A 19,784-nucleotide genomic window follows, 5' to 3' on the forward strand; every position below is an offset into this window, starting at 1 on the left:
GGCTTTCCCAGGATGTCATCCTTTGCTTGACCCTTGACAAGGTGCATCTCTCATCAAGATATTGCCCATCCATTCCAATTCTCATGTATTCCACATACATTCTTTCAGAAGAGTACCCACACTATCAAATAACTTCATATTAAAATCCACACAAATGACAATCTTGATCTCCACCCATTTATGCATAGCTTCATCTACTATTTCCATCACAGAGTGCACTAATTTAGTCTCTTTCGCCATATTTAGACACCAATATATGTTAACAGTAGACCACTCTCCCTCATGTCACCTTTGAGCTGAAGAAAAAAAAAAGTCCCTGCACATATGGATTAGGACATTTAACACCAATAAGATTCCACCCAGAGTCAATCTTTATTAAAGTCAACAATCCAGCAGATGGACGGCCCATCAGAGCTGGATTTAAATGAACCAGGTAGCCATCAGTCAGGTTTCGTAATCAACCATGTTTCCTGGAAGAGCAACATTTCAAACAAGTCTAGATCAGGCACATGTTCATTGAACAGTGGCCTAAACCCTCTAGTGTTCCATACCCAATCCTCAACACATCATCACTCCTTGCTCTGCAAGTCTAACTTAAGGACGATGATGTTAGAGCCCCTGCCAACCAGGCCCAATCCTTCACTTCCTGCAATTTCTCTGTGAGCTTAGACATTTGCTTCCCACTCCTTTTCCTGGTTAGCTATCGTAAAGTTCATCTCCTGTAAAGCAGCTTTATTATACAAAGGAATATTTCCAATCAGCTTTGGACTTTGTTTCTGTTCTTATTTCCCCACTTCTTGGGCTGGGGCTTTTATAAGTGTTGTTTTTACTGTCCTAGGAACGGTCGCCTACCTCCAACTCTGAAGAATTTTCCCTTCATAGTCGCTTTCTTCAGATCTCAGTATTAAGGAAAAACCCAGGATAGGGAATGAAGCAGCATGGGGAGCTACTATTTGCAGTGGCATTCTTGCGGATTTAAAAAGGAGAAGAAAACCACATACATTTTTATAAACATGAAAATGCATTCATTTAACGTCTTTTTTGTTTTTAGCTAATCACATGCAAAGAACGCTTTACCTGTGGTGGCACTTGGATCCCTCCTGAGGATTTTAGCATTTCAGTAATAATGAAATGGTGACCTTCAAGGTGGTGGGTTTTCATATGAAAGCGCAAATGCTGCCTATGTGTTAATATGTTCAAATGATGATCTACACACAGCTAAGCCATAGGTCCCCCAAACATGTTTTGTAATACCTCGCTTTTTCATGGATCCAACAAACATTTCTACATAGGATTCAGATTTGATGTACTCACAGACAACATATGCAGACGAACACATGTGACACTCAGGCATCACTGAAGATTTAGCAACGCGCCCCTTTGAAGTCTCCACTCGCTCGTACAATAAAATAAGTTGGCTCCATAGATGTGGCGGGGGCTCACAGATTCTGTTTTATTCAAACATCTCCCCACTATATCTACAATGTTGTATAGTCTCATGAGTACAGATGGGACAAGAAAGACATTCTTTGAATGGGTCAAAAAAGAAAATGTGATTTTTGACAGGTACAAGATCAAAATTAAAATGTCCAAAAGGTAAAAGGAAATCAAACACAATCAACAGCCTACTTTGGGAGTTTCACAAAGATTCATAAAATTGCAAATAACCTGTAATGCTTCCACAGCAATGGGAGGTTTCCTCCGACTGTGCCGCTAATCTTTGGGATTACTACTTGTTGTAACTAAGAACAGTTTCAAAGGTCTTATGTAACAATGCAAACTATACACTACTTGTTTAAAGCACAAGATCCACCGTGGACCAGTACATTGGTGATCGCAATAAGGTGAATACAACAGAATCATTTGTGTAGGAGGTGCCCCAAAATGCTCCAAGTGTAGACGATAAATGTGTAACACGTTTTCTATGTACACTGTAAACAACTAGTAGGGAAAGAAGGTGTCCAGTCATTTGGTCGACTGAAAACTGGTCGAATGACAATTGGTCGACGCAATTTGGTCGAAAACCAAATGGTCGATTTTTTTTTATTTATATATTTATTTTTCGGGTTTTCGTTTTTTAAAAAAAGGGGTTTTTAGAGAAAAAAAGGGGGTTGGGGGACCCCCCCCAAAAAATTCGACCATTTGGTTTTCGACCAAATTGGTTCGACCATTTGTCTGGTCGACCAATTTTTTTCGACCAAATGTCTGGTAACCGGGAAAGAAAATGCTGGTAAACAGATGGATTGTATCCTATAGCGTGGACACATACATCACTACACAGATCTGGAATGGGCAGCACTTAGCCGTACATATGGATAGGAACATAAAACCAAGCGAAGCACCTTCATGGTTTGGACCTGCAGGCAGGTAAGGAATAGGGAGGTACGTTGAAGAAAATATCTTGTGTAACTGTGTTCTGCTTTCCTGAAGACAAATGCAAATGTTGAGTCAAATAATAATTTACATGCGGAAATATGTTCACATCCGATACAGTTACAAACAAACATTTTAATGTACACTTTGACACATTGGCTCTTCAACAAGAAAGAACTGCATTATTTTCTGAGTGTAGCTGAACTTAATGTTTTGGTAGATGTGTGCTAAAAGAAAGCTCCATCTGGTGAAAGAAAAAAATGGTGGTGCTTAAGATGCAGTCCAAGCTATTTGTTTCCAGTATTTGGGGAGATGACACGATATTTTGTTACTGCAGAATTCACAGTGTGCCTGGCTTGCTTTAGAGCCCAGTAGGACCAACTGAGCATGCATGCACACACACATCTTAAGGACCCACAGCATCATATACAATGCCTCTCAGCTTGGGCAAGGTCACCTTTGGGAAGACACCACATCCCAGACTTATAAATGGGGAAGACGGAGATTCAGGTGGTGGGAGGCACAGATCTATATCGATGGAAACAAAACGAAAATACGTAATTTCTGCACAGTGAACCAGAAACTTCAAATGGCTCTACCATGCCAATTGTGGCTATGGCTGCAGGTCTGTCGCTATCGCACACTTTAGCAGACAGAAATGGACTGCCTAACCCATCTCAGGTGCCAGCTCTTGCCTTCTGTAAAACCGTACACTGAGTAAACCTCCCACTCCTTACCTTTCACGCACGGCAATTGTTCCATGTGTCTGCCTCAGCCCTTTCAGAACTGTTTAATAGAAGAGCCTTATATGTACACCGGATGTCCATTGAGGTGTATTACTTCGCAACAATGTGTCCAAGTAGTAGTCCTCACTGTTATTATTGTCTCTACACTCTGTGGTAGCCTCCACTGCCTGCTCTACCAGATGCTACAGATAAGTCTTGCATCAGCCTGCCTAAAATATCTATGCAACATCCCTAGACAGTCTGTAAAATAGGTGTGTCCGATACACAAGGCGAGCACTCACAAACGATTGACGCCAACACAACTTCCTGGTTTCTGCCGAGTCAACCTTTTTTTTCTTAAAACCCAGACATTCACAAATAGTAACTATCCAAAATGCTTTATTGCACTAGTCAGAAACTTTTAAGTCGATGTAGAAGGCAAGCCCCCTATTCTCTTCCAATGTGACCACCTACTATACCCTCTGCTGAATCCTGTACAGCTGTCAGATGTTCCTCCATGCCAAAGCCATAAGTGAAGACTGGGTGGCGTGGTATCATTAATCACATAGTCGCAGTCTTAAAGCTTACCCATTTCAGATTGCTCCGGGCCACTGCGACAAAAGCTGAAATATTCTGCAAAAACCTTACGAGTTCAAAGCACAAAATAAGTTCAGTCAGTTTAGCCATTTTTCCTGCCGAGGTAGAATAATCATGAATACGAGGCTTGTTTAGAACTTGAAGCTAAAGTGCTGTAGTAATACAAAATGTTACTCTTTGCTAGGGTCCAAATAAAGAAGCTTTACTAACATTTAGAAAGGGTGTTCACTGGACACACAGGGTGGAGTAACCAGTTAATTGAAAATGTTGCCAAGCAACGTTTGCACGCACTTCATAAAAATGACAATGTGGGAGCTAGCGTGTGATGGGTCAGAAAATTGTGAGAGATAAAGACGTTTGCTCTTAATTTCTGCTAATGGGCACATGAGGTGGCTTTTCAGAAAAGCAGTACTGAAAATAGCTACATGCACCGGAAAAATGTATATTAGTTTGACACCCCAAAGTGCTTTTTTCTGAAAACCAACTTCATTAATGAACAATTACATTTAATGTAAGTAGTTGCCTTGGCCAGACCAGCATAGCGAAAAACCACCAAACGTGCCTGCACAGGGAGTACAATACAATGAAACTGCAGAAATATCGCTGTGCCTTACCATACCAGGCCCAGCACGCAACCTGTAAGGATTCACTTCATTTCTGGGATTCTGCTGGCTAGGAAAGTGTTACACAGTGCATCTCATGCTTCCAGGGGGCTTCCTTCTATAGTTTGTGAAATAGCAGAGATTAACGTCATTTAAACGTACGTTCCTTTCGTACATTTGACAGCAAGATTTACACAGTGCTTGTATTGTTCTAGGCCTGAACACCCACTGGAGTGCATTATGTCTGACAAGTACAATAGTTTGGTAATATGGCATAGGTGCAGGGCAGTATGTCTAGTCTTAAAACTGGTAAGACGTTTATATTTTGAAAAAAAAAAAAAGGTACACAGTGTTCTTTGGTTACGGTCCAAAAGGAGTCCCTTACACAATGTACAACCTTTTAAAAGAAATATAGGTATCAAATGCCAGGGGTCTTATGATAAACATTGCATTGTTTCCTTGTATACATTTGCAAGTCACTCATCCCCTTGTCAATAGTTGAACAATAATATTCATCTACTTAAGTTCCTTTAATGTTTTTGTTATATTCTGTTCTATGGTGACAGAATTCAAAATGTGCGACTGGGCTTTTAGAAATCCAAGGGTTAACATGAAGAATGAAAAAAAGACCAAGTATGGGGAACACTGTATACGCTATACAGCTTTGGGTATAAGGGTACACGGCAGCACACCAGAAGAGAGAACATTTTGACCTGCAATTTTCTAAATATATGGGATACATTACTCACCGTAATCGTATTTCTGATGCTTGTATCTGCTTAGACTCACATGTTATGCATAGGCTGACATCTAGTTGAAGCTGCAGAGTATTACAGTAGCTCGAAAAGGGATGTCGACAGGGCATGCCAGTAATACTATCCCTAGTTTGAAGTCCTCTGTACCCATGTCCTTTCACGTGTCGAGGTCCCCCAGATTGTTTTGTTTCTGACATGAGGCAACAAGAAGTGTAGCGCGAGTACAGGTGTATTAAAGCAGATCTGATCAGATAAAGCTCTTATAAACATCCGTGCACCTTTTCTCTCTAAGGGGAGGAAGGGTGGGAACATGTGAATCTAAGCAGATACAAGCATCAGAAATACGATTACGGTGAGTAATGTATCCCTTCTGATCCCTGCTTAGATCACATGCGATGTATAGATTAGCGAGCAGTGTTAGGAGAAGGTGGTGGGTTGTGAGAAGGTCCAGCGGCAAATAGATGTTTTAGAACCACTTGCCCCACCTGTGTATCTGCTTAGGAATGAGTGTCAATGCAGTAGTGCTGAGTGAAAGTGTGTACTGAGCTCCATGTAGCTGCTTTGCAAATGGTGTTTAACAGGACATTTGCGATAAAAGCCAAAGTAGCTCCTGTACCCCTTGTGGAGTGAGCTCTTGGTGTGAATGGCAGCGTTTCACTTGATAATGAGTAACAGATGTATGCATCTGGCTATCCATCTGGAGATGGCATTCTTGGAAATACGGTCTCCTTTTACTTTATAACAATTATATAGCTCGGACATGGACCTAATGGCGTGAGGGCACTACAAGACAAGAACAAGAAAAACAGATAAAAAGTCAGTGATCAGAGAATCAGTTAAAAACCAGTTGAAGGATTAAAAAGAGATGAATTAAAAAGGTGAGTCTTTAGCTCCTTCTTAAAAATCTCGCGCGATTCAATACCTCTCAACTCAGGAGGTGAGGGAGTTCCATACCTTAGGCCCAACAGCATTAAAAAGCCGAGTTGGCCACCTTCACAGTTCGGCATTTTGGAACAAATAAGAGGTGTTGATTACTGGATCTTAAAGCTCTTGTACTTGTTCTCAATGAGAGAAGTTGTTGTAGATAATCTGGCATATTGCCCAGTCTACACTTTTGGATTATGGTCAGGGTCCTAAACAAAAATCCTAGACTCCACAGGAAGCCAATGGAGAGCATGTCTTGCAAGCATGACATGATCTCTATGCTTGAGTTTCATAACAACTCAGACAGCGCCATTTTGTCACACTTGGAGTTTATTCCGATCAGTTTTGTCCAGGCCTATTAGGAGACTTGAGCAATAGTCTATTTTCGACAGGGTTATTGCTCTAGCAATAGTGTCTGCATTTTCTTGTGATATGAAGGGTCTTAAGTGAGCTTGTATAATAGGCACAAGACGAGACCAGGCTGCCGACATGTTATTTCATAGACAGACGCTGATCAAAAGTGACGCCAATTGTTTTGACTTTAAGTGGGAGAATAGTTTCTTCTCCCAGTTGAAAGGTATCAAAGCATGGACCAAGTTTATTCAGTATGTGAGAGGATCCAATAACTAGGAACTCAGTTTTAGATTTGTTTAGGGCCAACTTGTTATGGACCATCCAGGTTTTGATGATGGTAAAAATGTTTTTGATGGCCAGTTCGTCCGAGCCATGACACATTGAGTGCCATCCGCGTAGTTGGTAAATATTACATTCTCATGGTCTAACATAGCAAATAGAGAAGCTGTAAAAATGTTGTTCTCTGCCTAGTGCTACGGAGACAAACAGTTGGTCTGTTTTCCTGAGCAGTCTGGTCTTTTTTACATAGTAAAGGACCGCCCTCCTTACATCTAGAGTATGGAGTTTTTTTCCTCAGCCGAGCTTGTTGGGTTCTGGAAAAAGGCTGGTAGCTCAATGGATTGGTTCACGTGAAATTTGGAAATGAATTTAGGTGAGAAACTAGGGTGTGTTTGTAAAACCAATTTATCCTTGTGTATGACAAATAACGGGTCCTGCACTGACAATGCTTGAAGATGAGCAACTCTTCTTATGGATGTTATAGCCACTAAGACGGCAGTTTTGTATGTCAGGTGTTTAAGACTTGACTCATGCATAGGCTCAAATGGAGGTCCCATGAGCTTTGCGAGTACTATATTGCGATCCCAGCATGGCGGTGGGTTTGAAATTGGAGGATGAATTCTCTTTACTCCCTCCATGAATGATTTAATGACGGAAACTTTCCACCACAATACTTTACTCTGAGAGGTGGTGTAAGCTGATAAAGCCGCCAGCTTCACCTTTATAGAGTTGAATACTAACCCTGAGTCTAACAAGTGGAACATATAGTTTAGAATGTGAGATTGAGGACATTCTACAGGGTTTATTTGTTTAGACTGGCACCAAATTACAAATCTCCACTTGTCAAAATAACAGTGTGTGGTGTTTGGTTTACGTTAGACGTACAAACTCTATGACTTCAGGAGCCATGCTGCCAAGTTCACCGAGTGAGGTTGAGGGTATACTGTTATTCCCTTGTGTTGGGTGAGTAGATTGGTCAGACGGAATTGCACATCGCCAGATTGCGCAGATGTGTATACCATGGCTGTCTTGCCCACATGGGAGCAACTAGGATGAACATTATTTGTTCTCTGAATTTTGTTCACCACCCTGCTCATTAGAGGAGTGGCGGGGGAAAAAGTAACCAAATGTACCGGACCTGCTCATCTATATGGCGTTCCCCTTGGAGTCTGGTTGGGCAAACCTGGACACGAAGTCTGGGCATTGCTGGTTTTCTTTTGGAGCGAACAAGTCTAGTGTAGGTTAACCCCACTGTGAGAAGATGTGGTTTACGACATTTGTGTCTAATCGCCACTCGTGTTCCTCTGGTAGGGGGGTCTCTGCTCAGCGAGTCTGCTAAGGTGTTGCGTTACTCTGGAACATCCCCCGTTTGAGTGTCCATGGCCATATTTTCTGTGCTAGCTTGGACAGATTTGGAGAATGTGTGCCCCTTTGCTTGTTGATGTAGAACATTGTAGTGGTGCTGTCAGTTAGGATCTGTTTCGACTGATTTGTCCGCTGTGCTTCAAATGCTTGAAGCGCTTTGAATACCGCTGGAAGTTACAGCAGGTTGATGTGGTTCTGTGCCGTGATGCAAGTCCCCAGACTATGTGTTGCGAGATGAGTGCTGTGCCCCTCACACGAAGAGCGACACGTCTGTTGTTACTACTGCTTGCGTACCGCCTGATCATGGAAGGGATTTCCCTTCAACAGATTCTCCTTTGTCCACCAGCAAAGGTCTTGTACTAGTGTTGGCGAAACAACCACTAGATCGTCCCACTGACCGCTTGCCCGAGACCACTGTTTCGCCAACCACTGCTGCATGGGGCGCATGTGCAAACATGCGTGTGGGACAAGGTAAACGCAAGATGCCATCATGCCGAGCAAACGCATAGCTTTGTGTGCGCTTATCTGGTGATTGGCTTTATATTGAGGTATTTGCATTAGCATGTTTTGGACTCTTTCCTTTGATGGAAAGACTAACCCTTCATACGCGTTTATGACAGCTCCTAGGAACAGCTTGTTTGTGTTTGGGACAAGGCTTCACTTTTTTCGATTTTATTGAGAATCCCAATTGGAAGAGAAGGTTTGTAGTTCTTTGAGTATTTTGCCTGCAAATTTGGGGAGACTCCCCTGTAATCAGCCAGCCATCCAGGTGCGGGTAACCTGGGATTGACTCCCTGTGCAGGTGTGCTGCCACCACCGCCAGTACCTTGGTGAATACCCTTGGAGCGGATGTTATGCCAAAAGATAGCAAACCAGCACTACCAATTCAAAGTGCCATCTTGAAACGCAAGAATCTGTGCACTCAGAACACTGGATATGAAAGATGCCTATTTTCCTATTTCAATGTTGCCATGCAGCATTACATCTTGTAGCATTGTCATGCAAAATTATTGTGGCTTTACACAGGTGTTTGGAGGGTGCATGTCTAATACTGGGCGCAGGGTTTGATCTTTCTTTTGCACAAGGAAGTAGGATGAATAGATATCCTTGTTTACCTGGTTCGCTGGGACGATTTCCATGGCGCCCTTGAGCAGCAGCGTTGCAACATCTTCTAGAAGGATGCGTTCTTCCTTCATGGTTCACTTGACGTGGGGGAAGTTTGAGGGTCGCTGAAGTAATTCCACGCAATAACCACCCGCTACGGTAGATAGCACCCACTTGTCTGAGTCGATTCCCTCCCATGCGTGGGTGAAGTGCGTTATACGCCCTCCTACTGGAGAGGCATGGGAGCGGGACCTGAAGCAGGTGGTCATTGTTTAGGAGGTGTTGCTGCACCTCTGGAAGTGGAATACCTCACCCGGGTATGAGATCTACGCTGGGCTCTTTGGAAACCTTGCAAGGCTTGTCCATGATTGTTTCCCCAGGATGAGCCCTGACTTTTGCCATAACCGGAACCCCTTTGTGAGTTTTGTCATCGAAAGCGATGAAAATTGTTTCCGCCTCTTTGGCCTGGTGGCTTATTTGTTAGCTGGCCTAACGATTTAAGAGTGTCATACTCTGGCCAATTTTAATGCATCCTCAACAGCTTTCCCAAACAGGACATTTGGTTCTATAGGCATGTTTAGGGGTGTTATCTCCAGTTTGAATCCTGACTGGCGAAGCCATGCATGCTTTTTAATATTGTCACACCAGCGATGATTCTGCTTGCATTATCTGCGGCATCCAAGTTATTCTTCAGGGTGCAGTATGACACCGCCTTTCCCTCCGCTACTGAAAGGGACAGTTGGGACTTGAGGGTTTCAGGTGCTGATGCCGTTAGAGTTGCAACCTCATCCCACTTATGGCATTTGTAACTCGCCTATAATGTGGTCTTTGCAAACCTTGTTTGAAAGGCTGCTGAGGTGGCCCCTTTCGTCCCTAGAATGTAAAGCGTTTTTCTTTCCTGATCTGGGGGAGCTTCAGATGAAGCTAGCGGTGTTCCTGCCCTTTTTCGTGTAGCGGTCACTACCAACGAGTCTGGTTTCAGTTGTCGTCTTATGTAAAGAGGGTCTGAGGGTGCATGGCGAAACATCTTTTTGATATGTGGGTTCTCAGAGCACATTTGGCTTGGAGTCTCAAGCGAGGGCTGAAAAACTGGGTAACAGCTTTTTAATCCCCTAATATGTCATCTACAAAATCTTTATTCAATTGAGTTTCCTGGATCTGGAAATGCTCCGCTGCCTTCATGAGCATATCATTAAACCGAGGTTGATTATCCACTGGTGAGTCAGCCACTGGTGGGTCTAGGTGATCGGGAGAGGGTAAGATGTAAACGTCGTCGTTATCATATTAGTGACCCCCCCCCTTGGGTATTCTGCTCCTCAGTGTCTGAAGTTGGATCATATTGGACTGGATCTAGCTGTGGATTGATTAAGAGGGTGTCCGCACATGGCCTCTTTATTATTAGGAGTTGTTAAGGGTTGTGAGGTGGATGCGCCACTAGTTGGTGGCATATTGTGGAGGCTTTGTACTGCCTGTGGATTCTTTTCCAAGAAATCTACCACGAAAGTAATTCTGCGCATTACCCTATCAATGTCTTCACAGGGCCATTGTGAGGAGCTAGGTATGGTAGATGAACTGGGTGTAGTAAGGGGAGTCTGATATTTCTGGAGTAGGCTGCTTGTGTCTCATAGGACCTGATAAAGTACCCTGCCCTTGGGAAACGCTATTCTTTTCCTTATGAGGTGTACTACCTTTGTCCTTGTGGGAATGGTGAGTTTTAGAATTTTTTTTCAATGTTCTCCCTTTAAGGGACATGTTTTTGCACTAGCGGAGCTATTTTCGAGGAACTGGTGCTTTTCGCAGATTGACAGTGTGTTGGTGAGTTTCGGCGGATGGGAGGTCCGAAGCTCGGCTTTTGGACACAGCGGCCGCATAGCATTGGTCTCGCGACTTAGGGGGGCCGTCGTGTGGCGATCGAGCTCATCAATGCCCAGAGAACAGGGAGCTTGTGGACCTAACCCTTGATGCTGTGTGGACCATGGGGTGTGTGCTTGGTGTGAGTTGCACTGTGTGTGCTTCTGCTGCCAGTTGTCATCCCCATAACCGCGCCACTTGCCTGTCTATTGGGGTCGGGGGCTAGCAAGTGGGAATCAATCGGTTCCCCATCGACTTAGTCATCCAAAAAGACAGCAATGCAGCCGGCGCTGGATGCTCCCTCCACGTCCAAGACGCCTTCCGCCAGCATTGGGTGGTGGGCCCAACGCTTGGATTTTCGGTCCTTGCTTGTTTTCGTTTGACGAGCTGACAAGCTCGACAATGGCCCTTGTTGTGGTGCCGTGCAAGACAAAAGGTTGCACACCTAGTGCTTGTCTTTCCAGGGGAACTTTTTATTGCAACTTGGACAGAATTTAAATGGTGTTCTTTCCATAATTGGATGGTATGGCAACAAGGTGAAAATAGAGGGTAAAGGGGAATATGCATTCTCTTAGATCCCTAAGAAATGTCCACCCCACACTCTTCGTACCGTCAGGGCTGAGGCCTGGTGCAGTCTTCCAAAGCCGAAGAGGTGTGTCAAATCAAGGTCTTTGTCCGACGTTCGTCCTTTTCACCGCCGAAGATGTTGTCGAAAGTCAGCGATTTAAAGGATATAAAGAGTAATTAACTCATTTTTCTATCAATGGGGTTAGCCGAATAGGAACTCCGCGATTTTATGTCTGTCGATGGTGGTAAAAAAAAAATCTGAGGTCCTTGACGTGTGACGGTGGACGTCACACTAGGGATAGTATTACTGGCATGCCCTCTCAACATCCCTTTTCAAGTTTCGAAAAATAACTAATAATCTGCAGCTTCCACTAGATGTCAGCCTATGCATTTCATGTGCTCCACGCAGATTCCACAAGCCTCGGAAATAAATATATATTATATACACACACATTAATGCTGCTATATTTGGTTTCCACCAACTGAACACCTACACGCTGGTGCAGTATTGAAGGCACAGATTTTCATGACAGTTTCCGAGCCTAGCGTCATATCACAGCAACCCCAGGGGTGCTCAGAACCTTGCCCCAGGTAACTTGCGCTCCAGTTCACCCAATTTCATCCCACAAATGAGGGATGGATAACCAAAGAAGAGCTTCTGTGGTGCCATCTATGTAAAGGCAGATGCTTTCATCCATGAACGTCCGCATATAGCTGCTCGTTGTCATGATTCTAGAAATTTAATCTCTGCTGCCAAATTTTCAGATTCTTCAAATTGTGCATTTGCCGCAGCACCGAATCTAAACTCTCAACAGGGTGCAACTCTAAAAATTCTCATGGACATGGCATTCCATAATGATAATCGAAGTGAACCATTACAGGCAATCATTCGATGGTTCCCAAGAAAAGCATTCAGACCTTAGTGCACGCCAGAGGATATGTGTTCAGACAAATCACAGATCCTCTTTCGATCAGACAGTCACAGCTGATGTTGGTTGACCACTATGGTACTGCCAGGAGCTGTAGGAGGATACATTTCCAGGGGAAGGTTCAGGATAGCACGGAAGATGGCAGAAGATGGTGCACTGTTCCCTTCCTTAAAGTCATATGCTGGCCTGGGTGAACTTGTGTAAAAGTGACCTGCATTTAATGACTTGTTATCCCAAAATGGCACCACAAACTAGCACTGGGATTCCCCCGTTTTACAAACAGTAAGAACATTCATTTGCATGACAAAAGGGGAACATGTTCGCAAGTTAGAGAGGAATTCATTGAATAAATGCCCTTTTGTTTTGTCTCCAACAACATAAAAAGTCCAGACTGGAAAATGCTGCAGTTCAACAAAAAGGAGCTAAAATGAAATGGACAATTATAAAAGAGTTGTGCTGAAGCCAAAAGCCTAAAGAGAGGTTTTCAGGCAATTTGTTGAAATCTTCAAAAATGAACCTTCGAGAGCAACGATGAACACAAAACACTTGGCTACTTTGGCCCGAGACATCTACTGCGATTGAGGAATGGTGAAGTTGATAGACCACAAAAACGGAAAACTGATATCCCGAGACATAGAATGCCTGGCGGAAAGACCATCACAGTCATCTTAGTTAAAGAGAGCAACATCTTCAAGCTTTCCATGTAACCCCTGCTACGGATATCGGTGGACGTATATGCACCGACGAGTCATGGACATTTACAGACTGTGTGGGACTTCATCACCACTGCTAGGTCATATGCAGTGGAAACCATCAGGAAATAAGTAATTGCACAGACTTCGAGTCATCAAGGTAAACAGTGAACGATATTGTGCAATGAACTTATTGGACGTTATGTAATGTACACTGTGGAGTAGAACCAAAATGAGACCTCAATCAATACTTCACAAGATACCTGCATAAATGTGGTACTTCGGGATAGACATACGCCTCAGCCCGCAATATTTTCCATCTTCGTCCTGAGACTTGCTTCAGGTGATGATCAGCAATGATTTATACATTTCAGAACACCCCTAGTGGGATGTTATGCTGTAAAATTAAGTTCACAAGGATTACAAAACCATGTGAGAAATCAAACTAGAGCCACTCGGGATCCATCAACGTTATGACCAACACAGGAAGACACAGCGAAGATGCTGCACTTCCCATGCACAGAGGCTCCTTCCACATCTAAATTCGTAATGGAGAGTGAAAAGGCTACTCATGATAACCATTTGCGTGATCTGGCAAAAGAAACATACACAAATTGCACAGAACTAAAGATAAGTGCCAGAAAAGGCAACGCATGTGAATCCTAAAACTCAGGCACAGAAGTGTCTGAAAACGAGAAACTGCCTGTCCATTGCAAGGGGTATGGTGGGAGCCGTGGAACTTTGCTGTTCAGAAGGTAGCAGAAGATATTCCTGTGATCCGTTCGGGCTACATCCATTGGAGAAGCCTCAGTCAGCCGCTGTGCATTCAAGTTTAGGCATGTGAAAGGGAGAAAGTGAATGACCATGGGTAACACTACAGTGTGATCAGCAGAGGCCTTAAAGTACCAATGCATTTTAAGATGTTGGAGCCAAAAGGAAACCATAAATGCTTAATAAACACTTGGTCCGAGACCCTTAATGACATGATGAAAAAGTGCAAAGAGAAACAGGATGCCAGTTGTATCCTGGAGGGGTAATATCTAATGCTAGACAAATCTAGAGTAACACGTCATCGCCCACATTCATCCAAATGCCTTGCAGGGCCGCTATTTAGAAAGTTTGTGCTGATGTGTTTTTTTTTTACTGCTAGAAGGTCAGGCTACATTAGCTACATTGACCAAAATGTCTTGGGATCAGCAAACACCATTTCATGGATACTTCATAGTAAGAAAACAATAGTCCAAATTTTAAAGCAGATAAGGTCCTGGGTTCAGCAAACGAAACTCTAAAAGATTAAACAGTCCTGCTCAAGAGCTACAATCCCAACCATTGCTACTCAGCAAACGACCAAGCAGGAAAGCAAAGTGGCCAAATCTATTAGGATTGATAGAGAAGCGAGCCAAGGTGCCAACAACATGGGGGCATTCTGCAAACATCCATTCACTTTACTATAGAGTACTGAGAAAGGGTTATGGGCAAGACTAGAAAGGAAGAGTGCCATGTACTGATGAACACAATATTATGGCATGTTCTCATAGCAGGATGTACGTGGTGATTAGCTTGATCTCAAGTCTACTCTACCGCTTGCACATACAAAACGGAATAAAAAATGGGACTTTATAGAATGCCTATTACGAAGCGATTATGCGTTGGAGGGATTTTGGGTGTATGATTTGTATGTTTATTATTTGTATCGCACCACGTAAACATCAGGTAACAGCGCTTGCAAAGACTTAAGAACATTACAAGCAAACATAAGATAGCAACGGGCGATTCGACCAACGGTTACATGCAAGTCTAAGAGTGGGACAGTATTGTGTCAAAATACTATATAGTGGGACAATAGTGACAGTGGGAGGCAGGTGGTTTCAAGGATTGGGGGGCAGGATTGTTGGAAGGAGTCACTCGCTGACTTTGCACGAGTAGCTCGCAGTTGAAACAGACACGGAATGGGATCTGGGGTCAACAGGCCGCGAGCTAGTTGCGACACATGTTTCCATCGCTGGAAACACGGATGTGTGCATCCATTGGTGGGGACGCATCACTATGCATCTACTGCTGGAAAGGAGCCGTTGCAGAGGAAGTAGTACAATGGGCAGTAGAGGCACGGCAGAGGCTTGATTCCCAAGCAAAAGGAAAGCGAGGCACATGATCGACACAGTGCAGGGAGCCCCGGTGAGGGGAAACGGGGGAGTTAGTGGGACAGAGAAGGTAAACAGGCCCAAGAATAGACCGTATGCAACGCACGCATTCTAGCTTGGAGCGGCTACAGCAACTAAGGCAATGTCGGCTACAAGGACACAGTCGTACCTTTCAATGTGCAATCTCACGGCTCACAGCATAGACTGCATGAAGAAGGTAGCACAAGCCTCCAGTATATGACAGTCAGGCCACCAAGCGCTCTTAAAGAGGCGAGGCGGGGATCACTTACAGCCCCAAAGTCCCTTCTACCCTGGTAAACAGGAGATTACCCGACATTTTAAGCTGTAGTCAATCCTTCGGTAAATGGGTACATACTATGCAATAACATTAAAGCTATGAACCAAAGTAAGGACGAAAAGGAAGCAGGCAGAGGCAGTATATATATATGCACGTGGTGATTCCGGTGGTGCAAAACTAGTTTGAAAGCAGCAGAGCACTGTACAAGTAGAGGACGGTGCACCTACAAGAAGAGGGAAAGAACGGTCAGATGTAGATCAACTGATCAGGGAAAGCTGCTATCAGTCTGCTAATTTGCACTGTCCCACATTCAAGGGAAACAGACTTGCTCAGTGCCTGCACTCTGAAGTGGATTAAACTGCAGAGCAGGAAGGGCAGGCACAGAATGTAAGCAGGAACCACAGCACCAAGCAAATGCAATCACCAGTTCAGATGACTAGAACAGGTAACGCAACCCAAAGAAGTGAAGTAGAAAGTGCTGCCCATCGGGCACGCAGGCGCAGCATTCCATGTCAAGCATGCACAATAAGGCAAAGGGAGAGCTGGCAGCCAACTTGTGGCCAGCTCCTTCAGACCAGGACACGTAAAGCCATGAAAGGCCAAGTGTTGTAGAAAGGCGAGCGGACGTACTGCCAGGTCAGCAGGCAGAATCCTTCCACTCATTCTGCCATTTATGGGCTGGAGGAGTTGAAGCAGGGTGAGAAATGTAGGGACAGGAACATATAGAGGCCCCTAGTGATAGAGACCATCGGTGCCAGGGAGAGCAGACTGTATGTCAGTTATCATGGGTATTCTGCCGGCCATGTCCGAAACACGACAAACCTGCAGTGCTGTGCACATGCATAGCCAGACACTCCGATGGAAGGCGAATGGAGCTCTTCTGCATTGTCCTTCCAACTCGCTTGCTTTTTTGACGATTCTGAAGGTGATGTAGTGCAAAGTTGGGGTGAAATAAGTTGTGTCAATTTAAACATGGAAATGCACACTGAAACAAGACCTGCAACAGTCAATGATGTTCTTGCCCCTTTATAGACTCCTTCATTATGAAGTGCATGTGGCAATGCGGTTATTTTCCTATGCTGTCCTAGGTTGATGGATCTCTCTGAAAAACCAGAAGAAAACAGGCAAGAAGGGCCATTACTTACAACAACAACAAACACACGAAACAGTAATGCTGAATCATAGAAGGGCTTTGATCATCCCTACAAACACCCTAGCCGACAAGCTTTCCTGTAGTCGGCCCCCCAGAACCCCTCCAACAGTGGCAGCATGACCATCTGTAGCTTATTGTCCGAAACGTCCCTACTGTCCGTACCCCTCTGCTTTGTCCCCAAGCTCCTCTGTAGTGTTCATATCAAAGTTACAAAAAGTATTCTACACAAAATTACAAATTCTAGTAGAAAATGGTTTTCAAATTCTTAAATCTCTGCTTGATAATGTTCATAATTAAAATAGGTATTCTATGTTTTTAAAAGTTTATAAAAAGCTTTCTGGTTATTTGCAGCTACTTTTACAGATCGATTACAAAGCAATGCGCAAACTATTTTTTCAAAAATTTAAAAAAAAAAAAAACAGGTTACCCGGAGAGAGGGTTGGCGTCTCCAAAAGCCTAACCCCGTCCGTCTCTCACAGGAGATTATAAAACTGATGCTATTATTAGTTCCAATCACAGCATTCAAAATAGGCAGCTGTGGCAGGGTCTTTGCCGTCAGTACCTTTGATTAATTTGAGGAAATGAAAAGAAAACTGTTCTGGCCGCCATGCAGCAGTGGGCAAGGCATCAAATCTGGCTGTCCATGTCAAATCTTGTGTGCCGGAGTGGATAGCATTCAGCATTTCGGTCTCTTTCTTTCTTTCTGTGATGCAGCGATGACTCGGACGGATCCTCGAAGGAAAGGCTTCCAATAAGATCTCTGAGATGGAGTCCCGCCTTTCTTCCTGGCAGTCGGTTGACTTAGGAAGTGGAGTCATCCTCTCCAGTCTGCTTACACCAAGTCCCTTTAGAAGCACCATTTGGTGCAGATTCACCCGATCTCATCTGCATCTGTTCCTGCGACGGTTGTGCATTCTGCAGATGAAACTCTGCTTCTGTCGTCATATTGCCAATTTCCCTCCTCGCACTGCCATGAGAGCAGGTGGGGTACAGTCTGAGACCAAAGGCTAGTTTAAGGTGGTGCCTCGCTCCACTTAAGTGCACTGGGCAAATAGGCTGGCTGGTGCTATTCTGTGCAGAAGGGATGCCATGACTGCTGAGCAGACACACTGGGGAACATCCTTGAAGGAAGGCACTCCGGAGTAGCATATCACACTTCCATCTCTTCTGTAACAACGCTCTAGGAAAGCCTACACAACTTCTGAAGAGTATCTCCACATCACTAGGATAAGAAGTCCTCATTGAGTGAATGTCAATTGAGAGTGGCGTGACTTGCCATATAGCTGCCTAAGGCGCTATCTGCTTCCTTAGGACTTTACTATGAGCGAGGAGCTAAAATTGAACTGCTGACCCAATGATGAGCTGATGAAATCTGTGGGTGAAAGAAAAGAGATAAGTTAATTTACCTGGCATCACCCTCCGTTTTAAAAAGACCATGCAAACAGTAAACTCAAAGTTTTGTATTCAGTAAACAACCCTCATTGCATATCTAGACTGAAATCAAACAAAGGATTTCCCAAAGCTCTTATGGGTAGATTTTGGAATAAAGGTTTTAATAAACCCAGCACTGCTGAACCTGGCATTGACATTTGCAGTCCCATGAATCCGAAGTTACTACTCGGTCTCCCGTTTGGGGGAATACCACGACATGGAAGTCGATGAAGCTTCCTCCCTTTTGTACTGATGAAACAGAACATGCTAATGCATAAAGTTAAAGATGAGGCCTAGCTTCACATGTACTGGAGCGGTGCACAGAGCCCGTGATTGCAAGGTGAAGCTGCGCCTTCCATTTTCCTGTGTTGGGACTGTTCCGATAAGTTAGCGGCAGGTGGGCAGCGCATTTATAGGGGGGGGGGAGACAGTTTCCAGGATTATATGAAATTCAATAGCGCTGGAGGATTACGAATCAAAGTGAGGAGCTTCGTAAATCTTCTGTGAACAAACAATTGATGGGCATGGAGTTCCTAAGGTACAAATAGAAGCGGCGCAACTTAGAGATTGTAAGGTGCCATAAACTCTGTAGTTTCTGCCCCTCTTATCTGCCATAATTGCCTGCATGCAGGCAGGTAGTGCCTATCCCAACCATTTATAGCCAACTTTCAGCAAACCTCCGGCAGAACTAGGAAGGGTCACTACAGATCATGGCTACCTGCAGATATGCAGGAACGTCTCCAACATGGAAGTCGATCTGGAGATGTTGGTAAATGGACCGTGTGGGATCGTATATCACTCTGCGTGCTAGTAACCACTCTCAAAATGTGTTTGATAGCTAGTTCTGATGTTAGGAGTCCATATAAAAAGGAAAAACTGTTGGCTGCGGTCGGAAACTTCCCCCACAGAACCTCCCACAGAGCTCTGTAAATAGTAAACACTCAAGAAAGGATTGGGGGAGGGGGGGGGTTTGCTTTGAAGTCCGCGCTCAGACTTGAAAAGCTATAATGCCCAAATGACGGCTCTAGAATGCCGTGAAATCAGAAGTTTTGATGTTCGAGAGTTCTTTAATGTGATGAACAGCTGTTCATTTGGACATTATAGATTTTCAAGTCTGAGCGCAGACTCCAAAGCAACCCCCCCACCTCAATCCTTTGTGGAGATCTGGAGATGTGTTACTACCTCACCTGGTGCCCTGGAGGGAGTGGAAGTGCGAGGCTGGGCCTCCAGACTGCATGTACTGGGAATGTGGGAAAGAGGCGCATTATTGGGACCAGGTGTTTGTAAGACTGTAGATCATGAGATCCAGCACAGCCCTTTGCTTTGTACCCTTGGCCAGCTCCCCCCAATCTGAAATCTTGCTTGTGAATTTAAAAGATTGCTTTATAGAGCAGGGGTATTCATAAAGAAACAAATTCTAAAAACTGAAGAGGTGGTTACGGACCCCAATGTGACGGGTGGGCGCAGAGCATGGTGGCACAATTGGTTAAAGGAGAAGTTACTTACACCACAGCGGCGGCGGCAGCAGCAGCATTGGTTGAATAAGGAACACTCTGGGCAGCCTTTCCCCAAACCCCCTTTTATTCATCCCTATACTCGCCTCTCATGTGTGACTGTTTTTATAAAAAAAGTAAGCATACATCG

General features: G+C 44.2%; 1 protein-coding gene across 1 annotated transcript in view; it reads right to left on the bottom strand.

The window, feature by feature from the left end:
* Window positions 1-1,427: 1,427 nt before the first annotated feature.
* Window positions 1,428-19,784, bottom strand: part of FOXO4 (forkhead box O4) — a 230,917-nt gene continuing 212,560 nt past the window's right edge. The window contains exon 3 of the mRNA XM_069612403.1: window positions 1,428-18,081. The gene's annotated coding sequence lies outside the window, so the exon portion shown is untranslated. The remainder of the gene's footprint in view (window positions 18,082-19,784) is intronic.

The sequence above is a fragment of the Ambystoma mexicanum genome, chromosome 5p (genome assembly GCF_040938575.1).
Source record: "Ambystoma mexicanum isolate Mex_15411 chromosome 5p, UKY_AmexF1_1, whole genome shotgun sequence".
In the NCBI taxonomy this organism is placed as follows: domain Eukaryota; kingdom Metazoa; phylum Chordata; class Amphibia; order Caudata; family Ambystomatidae; genus Ambystoma; species Ambystoma mexicanum.